The sequence below is a fragment of the Schistocerca nitens genome, chromosome 4 (genome assembly GCF_023898315.1).
Source record: "Schistocerca nitens isolate TAMUIC-IGC-003100 chromosome 4, iqSchNite1.1, whole genome shotgun sequence".
NCBI classification, from domain to species: domain Eukaryota; kingdom Metazoa; phylum Arthropoda; class Insecta; order Orthoptera; family Acrididae; genus Schistocerca; species Schistocerca nitens.
In genome coordinates, this window is record NC_064617.1 from 391,842,051 (window position 1) to 391,854,432 (window position 12,382).

General features: G+C 44.1%; 1 protein-coding gene and 1 pseudogene across 1 annotated transcript in view; one reads left to right on the top strand and one right to left on the bottom strand.

Moving 5' to 3' along the window:
- LOC126251539 (UPF0489 protein C5orf22 homolog) overlaps positions 1-12,382 on the bottom strand; it is a 503,866-nt gene that overhangs the window by 152,031 nt on the left and 339,453 nt on the right. The window lies entirely within an intron of this gene.
- On the top strand, positions 8,283-8,400 carry LOC126253870 (5S ribosomal RNA; annotated as a pseudogene).

Here is a 12,382-nt window from a genome sequence, read left to right on the forward strand (position 1 = left end):
TCGGAGTAGATATTAAAATTCATGGAGAAGAAGTAAAAACTTTGAGGTTCGCCGATCACATTGTAATTCTGTCAGAGACAGCAAAGGACTTGGAAGAGCAGTTGAACGGAATGGACAGTGTCTTGAAAGGAGGATATAAGATTAACATCAACAAAAGCAAAACGAGGATAATGGAATGTAGTCAAATTAAATCGGGTGATTCTGAGGGAATTAGATTAGGAAATGAGACACTTAAAGTAGTAAAGGAGTTTTGCTATTTAGGTAGTAAAATAACTGATGATGGTCGAAGTAGAGAGGATATAAAATGTAGACTGGCAATGGCAAGGAAAGCGTTTCTGAAGAAGAGAAATTTGTTAACGTCGAGTATAGATTTAAGTGTCAGGAAGTCGTTTCTGAAAGTATTTGTATGGAGTGTAGCCATGTATGGAAGTGAAACATGGACGATAACTAGTTTGGACAAGAAGAGAATAGAAGCTTTCGAAATGTGGTGCTACAGAAGAATGCTGAAGATTAGTTGGGTAGATCACATAACTAATGAGGAGGTGTTGAATAGGATTGGGGAGAAGAGAAGTTTGTGGCACAACTTGACTAGAAGAAGGGGTCCGTTGGTAGAACATGTTTTGAGGCATCAAGGAATCACAAATTTAGCATTGGAGGGCAGCGTGGAGGGTAAAAATCGTAGAGGGAGACCAAGATATGAATACACTAAGCAGATTCAGAAGGATGTAGGTTGCAGTAGGTACTGGGAGATGAAGAAGCTTACACAGGATGGAGTAGCATGGAGAGCTGCATCAAACCAGTCTCAGGACTGAAGACCACAACAACAACAACAACAACAAAAATGGTTCAAATGGCTCTGAGCACTATGGGACTCAACTGCTGTGGTTATCAGTCCCCTAGAACTTAGAACTACTTAAACCTAACTAACCTAAGGACATCACACACATCCATGCCCGAGGCAGGATTCGAACCTGCGACCGTAGCAGTCGCACGGTTCCGAACTGCGCGCCTAGAACTGCGAGACCACCGCGGCCGGCCAACAACAACAACCTATGTAACTGTAAACGAAACAGAAATGACATACGAGTTGCAAGGCAGCTATTACTATGGCGGAAACAGCGAGATGTACGTGTGATTCTACGAAAAATAAGTAGCAATCTTTAGTCGTTGCAGGTGTTAACACCGGATCTACCGTCTACAGGATACTGCGCATTTAGGGCAGTATTTGGGGATCCCGTCCCAATAACTACGACTTAATCAATAATAATCATGAACAAAATCATAACACAAATACGATTTTTTAACTTTTAACCACAAAATAATTTAGCAAAGAAGCTTCTGGCCTACAGCCGATGGTCGCACATTTCGACGATATTTCGACTGTTCACGTTCCAGTCATCCTCAGGTAAGCCATCGACGACTCGCGAAGATTTACCCCATTCCAGAAATTACCAGTGCGCTATGTGTATTCTGGGCACGCGTTATGATGTCATGGACCTTGGCTTCCAACTTCAACGTTGAGCGTGCCGAGTTGAATGTTTTGCTATACGCTCAGAAACTATGCGGCTCGTGGATACGGTACGTGTGCCCCAAATGTGGTACACGCGGTGGCAGAGCGCTCGGCAGCAGTTGCTGGCTGCTGGCTGTAACCGGCTCGCATATACAGGGTGAGTCACCTAACGTTCCCGCTGGATATATTTCGTAAACCACATCAAATACTGACGAATCGATTCCACAGACCGAACGTAAAGAGAGGGGCTAGTATAATTGGTTAATACAAACCATAAAAAAATGCACGGAAGAAGGTTTTTGACACAAACCTACGTTTTTTTTAATGGAACCCCGTTAGTTTTGCTAGCACATCTGAACATATAAACAAATACGTAATCAGTGCCGTTTGTTGCATTGTAAAATGTTAATTACATCCAGAGATATTGTAACCTAAGGTTGACGCTTGAGTACCACTCCTCCGCTGTTCGATCGAGTGTATCGGAGAGCACCGAATTACGTAGGGATCCAAAGGGAACGGTGATGGACCTTAGGTACAGAAGTAACTGAAACAGCACATTACGTCCACATGCTAACACCTTTTTATTGGTCTTTTTCACTGACGCACATGTACATTACCATGAGGGGTGAGGTACACGTACACACGTGGTTTCCGTTTTCAATTACGGAGTGGAATAGAGTGTGTCCCGACATGTCAGGCCAATAGATGTTCAATGTGGTGGCCATCATTTGCTGCACACAATTGCAATCTCTGGTGTAATGAATGTCGTACACGCCGCAGTACATCTGGTGTAATGTCGCCGCAGGCTGCCACAATACATTGTTTCATATCCTCTGGGGTTGTAGGCACATCACGGTACACATTCTCCTTTAACGTACCCCACAGAAAGAAGTCCAGAGGTGTAAGATCAGGAGAACGGGCTGGCCAATTTATGCGTCCCACGTCCTATGAGACTCCCGTCGAACATCCTGTCCAGGGTCAGCCTAATGTTAATTGCGGAATCTGCAGGTGCACCATCATGCTGATACCACATACGTCGACGCGTTTCCAGTGGGACACACTCTGTTCCACTTCGTAATTGAAAACGGAAACCACGTGTGTACGTTTACCTCACCCCTCATCGTAATGTACATGTGCGTCAGTGAAAAAGACCAATAAAAAGGTGTTAGCATGTGGACGTAATGTGCTGTTCCAGTCTCTTCTGTACCTAAGGTCCATCACCGTTCCCTTTGGGTCCCTACGTAATTCGGTTCTCTCCGATAAACACGATCGAACAGCGGAGGAGTGGTACTCAAGCGTCAACTTTAGGTTATAATGTCTCTGGATGTAATTAACATTTTACAATGCAACAAACGGCACTGATTACGTATTTGTTTATATGTTCAGATGTGCTAGCAAAACTAACGGGTTTCCATTGAAAAAAACGTAGGTTTGTGTTAAAAAACATACTTCCGTGCATTTTTTTTATGGTTTGTATCAACCAATTATACTAGCCCCTCTCCTCACGTTCGGTTTGTGGAATCGATGCGTCAGTATTTGATGTGGTTTACGAAATATATCCAGCGGTAACGTTAGGTGACTCACCCTGTATATGTGGGCTTCAATTGCAACTGTGCTGAAGAGAGATGGCATTATCTGACGTAGGTGGCCTTATTCTATCTCACTGGCCTATCTTCAACTGCAAGTTCAGAATATCTGACATGCTAGATATTGCCCTGCACGTTCGCGAAGACTTCCCAACGTGTTTTTTCCACGCTATGACGTCAGAAATTCGGCACGCTCAACTTTCTAATGCACGGCCCGTGTGCCGGCGGCTTTATGATCGTGGTGACCAAAGGACCACACTAATTGGACGGCATCGCCTTCACTGGTGGAACTGCGGAACTTAGCTGTTCTCAGTACGGTATTGCAATGTCTGTGTTATTCTGAACTACGATGCCAAGTTCCTTCGGAAATGCAAAGGGACTTTGCATCGCAATGCAGAATAACACAGGCACTGCAGTAACGTATGTATCCGCCGGCACTCGGTAAGTGAGTTTCAAGTAAATATGGCAGATTGGGTCTGGACGTGAGTCGTGCATGGACAGCCAAATGGTAAGGCAACAGCTCGCGATAAGCGGGGAATCCCCGGGTTCGAGTTCCCGTTAGGCACAGTTTTTCATTGTTGTCATTCCATTATACAGCTGATGGTGGTCCATATTCGCAGCTGCGAATACATTTAATGTACCACTGTTCTCAGGGTCGCCGCTTGCCGTGGCCGTCGGCGAACTTTGCCGTCTTCGTTTGGAGCAAATCGCTGTATTGAAGTGGTTCCACGCATTATCCGACTCCTACACCCTATCACAGTTCGTCAGATTTTTCCGCCAGGCGTACTTCCATGACACGGATTCTGTAATAATGGAGTCCCAAAAAGACGTTTCTGTGGCCAAGTTACTGTTTCATTATATTTTGGGGTAACTCTTCTCATTCTAAAAGGATAGGTTTGGCTTAGAAACGAGCGGTTCGGGCAATAAGTGGTGTTAGTTCACGAACCTCTTGTCGACCTCTGTTCACGAGTCTGGGTACTTTGACATTCGCCTCTCAATACGTATATTCCTTATTGTCGTTTCTTGTTACCAATATTAGTTTATTCCCAAGAATAAGCAGCTTTCACTCGGTTAATACTCGGCAGAAATCAAACCTGCATTTGGATCGGATTTCCTTAACTCTTGTGCAAAAAGGTGTGCAGTATACTGCTGCATCCATTTTCAATAAGCTGCCACTCGAATTAAAAAATCTTAGCAGTAATCAACGCGCTTTCAAATCGAAACTGAAGAGTTTTCTCATGGGTCACTCCTTCTATTCTGTCGAGGAGTTCCTTGAAAAATTAAGCTGATTTTTATTGTATTGCTGATAGCGTTTACTTAAACTTATGGACTGACTTTGTTAAGGTTCATGAACATTTACTTTTATCTGTTATTACGTTTATATTGTAATTTCATGTACTGACACGTTCCATGACCTTGGAAATTTGCTCCTCAATATGGTCCTACGGAACTTGACGATCAAATAAATAAATAAATGTACGGGTGGGATACAATGTTCAGCAATAGCAGACTTGTCCGACTGCAAAAGACGAGTGCAATGCTGATGTTCTGTGCAGCATTCTTCTAAGGAGCGCATGGAATGGACTACACAATCCTTACCACATTGGCAGCGTAATTTCCTAATTTCAGCCCTCCACAATAACCAACCGTCCTTCGCGCATTCCAGAAAATTTACAATCATAGATGGCTGCCGGAAAACCGCTTTCAACTGAAATTTCCGGAGTGTTCTGCCTGTCTTGAACGAAATATTCCCAACAAAAGGGAGACAAGCTAGAGATATTGCTCTCCTCTTTACACACTTCTTGGTTTGTGTTTTTAACTGATAATTTTAATTTAACAGTAGTTTTAACTGATAATAATGTTAACCTACTGACTAGAATATTCATTTTCCTGAACGCTGTATTTGGGTGTCGAACTCTTTAAGCAAGTCATCTGCATATGAGACTGTGCGACTTCCGTGTGAAAGTGTTTTAAGTAGCTCACAGTTCGCGACACGTGATGAAAACTTGGTGATTGTAAATACAAGTCTGTATGTGTGGGCTTACGGTAAACTCAATGCCCGTGCAACCAAAACGTCCAGGTAATGTAGACAACCATCCTTCTCTCTTTCTACGGTTTTCACGAATGGAGTTGAAGTTATGTAAAAACTCAATTAATTTATTTTCTGCATGAAGCCATGCTACGATAGTCCATATACCTTCAAAATGTAATTGATTTGAAGGCCACTGATTCCAGAGGTCTCTCCTCAAAGTCCTCCATAAAAAGACTCAACACAAGGGTGTAGGGAGGATGGTTATCGCTAAAACAACCGGTTTTCGATTATATCGACTTTTTTTCACGCCAGTTTAACGTGATTGTTACAACTGCCCAAAGTAACCGGGTCCGCAGCTCGTGGTCGTGCGGTAGCGTTCTCGCTTCCCGCGCCCGGGTTCCCGGATTCGATTCCCGGCGGGGTCAGGGATTTTCTCTGCCTCCTGATGACTGGGTGTTGTGTGATGTCCTTAGGTTAGTTAGGTTTAAGTAGTTCTAAGTTCTAGGGGACTGATGACCATAGATGTTAAGTCCCATAGTGCTCAGAGCCATTTGAACCATTTTTTGAAAGTAACTGGTTGCTGGAATAAACTGTTTTCGATTTTTTCCCGATTACTTCCTGTAATAGACGTCGAAATCGAACAAAGATTGAAAAATTATTACTGTCTGAGTTTCATGGCACATAGAATCAAAATATTAAATTAAATAGACAAATGAAAAAAAAACTTGTCCGTCCACCGTTCGCTCCTTTTCTCGAAAAGTGATATGTGACTGAACACTATAAAAAATTCACCAGTTTCCTACCACTGATTCTAATTTTTTGAAACCCCGCTCAAAAATCGTGTTGTGATCGGGAATTATACCACTAATTGGGCATTACGATTAGTCAGTGCTGAGATTGAACAACACTTTAGTTCATTTTAATTTGTGCACTTTCAAGGGTTGCAAGCAGATAAAACCATATTGTGTGGACACACGCAGCAGGTCAGCTACTTTCTATTTTTATTGTATACTACGAATGAACTGCCATTAAGTTTTTAAGTTGTTACTTATGAGGTCAGTCTGTAGAAAGCTGAGTACGTCGCAAGGTAATAAATCATTAAGTGAATACGAAATAACTTTATTGTTGCAAAATGACGCGTTTCGACGTATGCCACCATCAGAAGATCCTGGCACTGAAGGTAGCCAGTGGACCTCATAGTTACACGATATTAATGTAACGAACATGAACAGAGTTTGTTCATGTTGGTTACGTCAATATCATTTAGTTATGAGGTCTACTTGTTACCGTCAGAGCCACGATTATCTGATGATGGAAACGGGTCATTTTGGTTCAATAAAGTCATTTTGTATTACTTACTGATTTGTTACCTTGTGACCTACTCAGCTTTCTACAGACTAAATATGAGGTTTACCTCCTGCGCGACTTCATGTCACGGCTTTGTAATTTATTACTCTTACCATAATATCCTCCCCTTTTCTTGGTTGGTTGGTTGACTGATTCGGAGGAGGGGACCAAACAGCGAGATCATCAGTCCCATCGGATTAGGTAAGGATGGGGAAGGAAGTCGGCCGTGCCCTTTCAAAGGAACCATCCCGACATATGCCTGAACCGATTTAGGGAATCATGGAAAACCTAAATCAGGGTGGCCGGACGCTGGTTTGAACCGTCGTCCTCTCGAATACGAGTGCAGTGTGCTAACCACTGCGCCTCCTCGCTCTGGCCTCTTTTCTTGGTTTATAAAAATTACAGATAAATCCTTAATCTCTTTAAGCACATGAAGCATTGTACTCCATTGCTACTACACTTCGTAAAAATATTTCCAGACAAGGGTTGGTGCCGTTCTTCAGCACAACATATGTAAGGCGACGACAGCGCGAAATTACCGTATAGACTAGACTGAGCCATGTCTTGCACATTGCACGCACGCGCGTACCTTAAACCACGACGCACACCAACAGGGACATTACTGTTTTAGCAAAGCTGTATCAATTATTACGCCATGTGTTTGTTGCTCGTTTCATTTGGCTTTGTTATTAAAATAGCATTGAACGCTTTCCCATTTTCTATAATCACGCAGTATTTCAAACCAGTGTGCCGGCCGCTGTGGTCGAGCGGTTCTAGGCGTTTCAGTCCGGAACCGCACTGCTGCTACGGTCGCAGGTTCGAATCCTGCCTCGGTTATGGATGTGTGTGCTGTCCTTAGTTAGGGTTAAGTAGTTCTAAGTTCTAGGGGACTTATGATCTCAGATGTTAAGTCCCATAGTGCTTAGAGCCATTTGAACCATTTCAAACCAGTGCAGATTTTATGAATAATCATTACTCATTTTTTAAAAAAGGTTTATTTCAAAACAAAAATGTTTATCACTGGTGCTGAAGCAAACTGATATTTCCGTTTCCTTGCTCGGTTATTGGAAAAAATTAAAAAAAAACAACTGTTGTACCCGAGAGAATACAAGTACCAAGAGATACCTGTTATTCGAAGCCAAAACATCAGCATCGGTATTCACCGGTCAGTTTACCACATCTGTACCAGGGAGACAGAGCACCACCCATGGTGATCCCATCAGTCTGTTCAAACCATTCTTGTCTGGTCATAAACTAGGTTGAAGAAGGAACATCATATCATCTACATCTATATGGCTACTCTGCAAATCACATGTAAGTGCTTGGCAGAGGGTTCGTCGAACCACCTTCACACTAATTCTCATTATTGCACTCTTGAACAGCGAGCGGGAAAAACGAACTCGTATGATGATCGTTACTCCCTATATGTAGGTCGACGCCAACAAAATATTTTCGCATTCGGAGCGGGAAGCTGGTGACTGAAATTTCGTGAGAAGATGCCGCCGCAAACAGACACGCCTTTTTCTGGTGATGTCCACCCCAAATCCCGTATCGTGTCCGCGACATTCTCTCCCCTATTTCTCGATAATACAAAATGTGTTGCCTTTCTTTCAACTTTCTCGATGTACCCCGTTAATCCTGTCTAGTAAGGATGGCGCACCGCGCAGCAGTATTCCAAAAGAGGACGCAAAAGCTTAGTGAAGGCAGTCTCATTAGTACATCTGTTGCAGCATCTAAGGGTTCTGTCAGTAAAACAATTTTTGGTTCGTTTTCTCCACAACATTTTCTATGTGTTCTTTCCAGTTTAGGCAACGGCCTTGCCGCAGTGGATACACCGGTTGCCGTGAGATCACCGAAGTTAAGCGCTGTCGGGCGTGGTCGGCACTTGGATGGGTGACCATCCAGGCCGCCATGCGCTGTTGCCATTTTTCGGGGTGCACTCAGCCTCGTGATGCCAATTGAGGAGCTACTCGACCGAATAGTAGCGGCTTCGATTAAGAATACCATCATACCAACCGGGAGAGCGGTGTGCTGACCCCACGCCCCTACTATCTGCATCCTCCACTGAGGATGACACGGCGGTCGGATGGTCCCGATAGGCCACTCGTGGCCTGAAGACGGAGTGCTTTTTTCTTTCCAGTTTAAGTTGTTCGTAATTTTAATTCCCAGGTATTTAGTTGAATTTAAAGTCTTTAGATTCAACTGACTTATGGTGTAGTGGAGGTTTAACGGTTTCCATTCAGCACTCATGTGCATGACCTCACACTTTTCATTATTTAGGGTCAACTGCCATTCTTGCACCATACAGATATCGGATCTACATCGTTTTGCAATTGGTTTTGATCTTCGGAAGAGTTCACTAGAAGATAAACGACAGCATCATCCGCAAACAACCTAAGACGGCTGCTCAGATTGTCTCCTAAATCGTTTATGTAGATACAGAACAGCAAAGCGCCTGTAACACTACCTCTGGAAACGCTAGAAATCAGTTCTGTTTTACCCGACGACTTTCCGTCAGCTACTACGAACTGTTGCCTCTTCGTCAGGAAATCACGAGTCCAGTTGCTTAACTGATACGATATTTCATAAGCACGCAATTTGATTACAAGCTCCTTGTGAGGTACGCCATCAATAGCCTTCTGGAAATCTAGTAATATGGAATGAACCTGAAATTTTTTGTCGATAGTACTCAACACTTCGTAAGAAAAAAATGGCTCTGAGCACTATGGGACTTAACATCTATGATCATCAGTCCCCTAGAACTTAGAACTACTTAAACCTAACTAACCTAAGGACATCACACAACACCCAGCGATCACGAGGCAGAGAAAATCCCTGACCCCGCCGGGAATCGAACCCGGGAACCCGGGCGTGGGAAGCGAGAACGCTACCGCACGACCACGAGATGCGGGCACACTTCGTAAGAGTAAAGAGCTAGTTGTATTTCACAACAACGATGTTTTCTAAGTTCATTTGACTATATGTCAGGAGACTGTTCTCTTCGTGGTAATTCATAATGTTCGAATTCAATATAGTTCCAAAATGATGTTGCATATCGACTCTAATCGAATATTGATGTGACCGGTGCAACTTTGCTGCACTGTCTGGCTAAAATTTATTCCGAATTAGTGCCAAAGAGCCAGGCTTGTATTAATGCGGATACTTGTGGATATGTCCACTACTGACGTCACCACCCGCGCAGACTTGTGGCTACTATAGCTACGGCAGACCTCGCCGCTGGTAGCTTACCTGTTGTAATTTGGACCGGCGCGCCAGGCGGCGACTGTAATTGCCAGCTCGGTATGCGGGCCCGCACTGTGACTAATTAACGGATATCCATCACGCTCACGTCGACAGCCAGGAAGGAAGCGACTCGCATTAACATGCAAATAATGATTCGTTTAAAAAGAACACCCTAATAATAGTGATTTTGCGCCCCACGGGCTGCATTACCATTAAACGTTCAGAATTCCATGAATGTCCGAAACGGTCAGCGCTCCTATAATAACGACTTAACATCTTTGCATAATCTCCGAATCATCAGGGATGCTTACGCTCCCTTTTGAAAAATGACGGGGAATATAATTCACGGGATGTGCTGTAAAGGTAATTCGAGGGATTCTGTAATCATGATTGCATTATGAAGTGCCGTTTCCTTTAGGTCGTCAGAACGACGGTTAGTGTACATCAACCACACAGGTTATTACCGTTTTTGGCTGTCGTTTCTGATTAATATTTTTATGTGAAACAGCTTAGTACCGCAACAATAACAAGAAAAAGAATAAAAGCAAAAACCGTAAATCGAAGTCACTGATCGTGTGCACATAGTGATCGAAGAAACGAACACAGCATTCGTCTGTTGTGACGCACAGAAATCGTGGCAATAATAAGTCTATGTAGCCGAATTGGGATATCATTCTCACAACACAACTTGCAAGAAAGCAATATACAATGGTCAAAATAAATGTTGCATCTCCCTTGACTGAAATACTGGACATAATGATTTTGTTCTGCCAGGTCATTCATAAGAATACAAAAATAAATCAGATGAACACATTTCAACTTGATGTTGTTGTTATTGTGGTCTTCAGTCCAGAGACTGGTTTGATGCAGCTCTCCATGCTACTCTATCCTGTGCAAGTCTCTTCATTTCCCAGTACCTACTGCAGCCTACATCCTTCTGAATCTGCTTAGTGTATTCATCTCTCGGTCTCCCTCTACGATTTTTACCCTCCACACTGCCCTCCAGTACTTAATTGGTGATCCCTTGATGCCTCAGAACATGACCTACCAACCGATCCCTTCTTCTAGTCAAGTTGTGCCACAAACTCCTCTTCTCCCCAATTCTATTCAATACCTCCTCATTAGTTATGTGATCTACCCATCTAATTTCTACTTGATACACACAAAAAATTACTTGAAATTCCACTGCAAACACTACGTTTCCTTCTTACTGTTATCTTGCATAACTTACTGTTTATGAACCAGTTTGCCCTCCTCGTAATTAGAGGCACTTTTTAATTCGTTAGGCGTACTCCTTATTAAATTGTCCAGATAAACCTATGGCATACTATCCCAGTCCCCTACAGCGCCTCTATGATACCCTGCAAAGCATCTGGTAGGACAGGGCGACTGAATACCGCTCGTTTTAGCATAGCCCATGCATTCTCAATGCAGCTGAGATCTGGAGAATATGGAGCCCATTTCATTCGACAGATTCTGTGATCCATTAAAAAGATGTTCACAAGACATGTGGCGTGCGTTGTCGTCGATCAGTGTGAGCACTGCTCCAATATGTTCACCAAATAGAGCCACAGCGCGTGCAAGGATGTCGTCCCGATACTTCACACCATTCAACCTCCCATGTATTGGCAGAACGGGTGTCCTGCTGCCATACGTCGTTCCATCCCAAAACATGACTGTACCGCCTTGATAAAGAAGCGGGCTACGACACAGTTAGGTTGTCAGCTTTGACCTCGTTGCCACCACACACGAATATCAGTATCGTCAGCGTGGAGACCGATATGGGTCTCATCAGAAGAAGAGTTGTGTCCCACCGCTGCCTAATGGTTTCGTGTCCATGTGAACCGAGCCCCTCTCCGAACCCGATTTTACAGGAGGAGCCTTGAGAAGTCTTCCGGCACATAATCCCTGCTCATGGGGCCTGCTTCGTATCGTTCGTTTCGACACCTGTACTCCGGTAGCTGTTTGGAACTGCCGCCGAAGACGCGTACCTTTGTGTTGAGGGATTTTGGTTGATGTTACACGCAGATGTCTGTCCTTACGGGGCAGGTCGTATTACGTTCGACGCCACATTGGGCGACCTGCGCGCCGGATGGAAATGCAATGATGATGAAGACAACCCAACACCCAGTCCCTGAGCGGAGAAAATCCCCAAGGCAGCCGGGAACCGATTCCGGGTCCGTAAGACGGCCATCCGTCTTGCTGACCACTCAGCTATCGGGGCTATAGTAGTGTCTCGCGAAAAGAGAGATCCGTAATGCTTGCTTGCTGATGGAGCCTACCGCGCTGTAACCTCATCGTTAGCATCCCTAACCCCTCCCCCCCTCCCACCCCTCCCCACATACACACACATGTACTCGAACCGGCCGGTATCAAATCTATCAGAGCACATCTGAGGTCGTCAGTCCCTGGAACTTAGAACTACTTAAACCTAACTTACCTAAGAACATCACACACAATCATACCCAAGGCAGGTTTCGAACCTTCGACCGGAGCGGTCGCGCGGTTCCAGACTGAAGCGCCTAGAACCGCTCGTCCACACTGGCCGGCGCGATGTCTTCCTTTAATCAGACCTTTTACAGTGTTTCAGATCCCAAACACTCGAGCAGTATTCAAAGAATGTTTTATACGCCGTCTCTTCTAGACATGAACCATATTTTACTA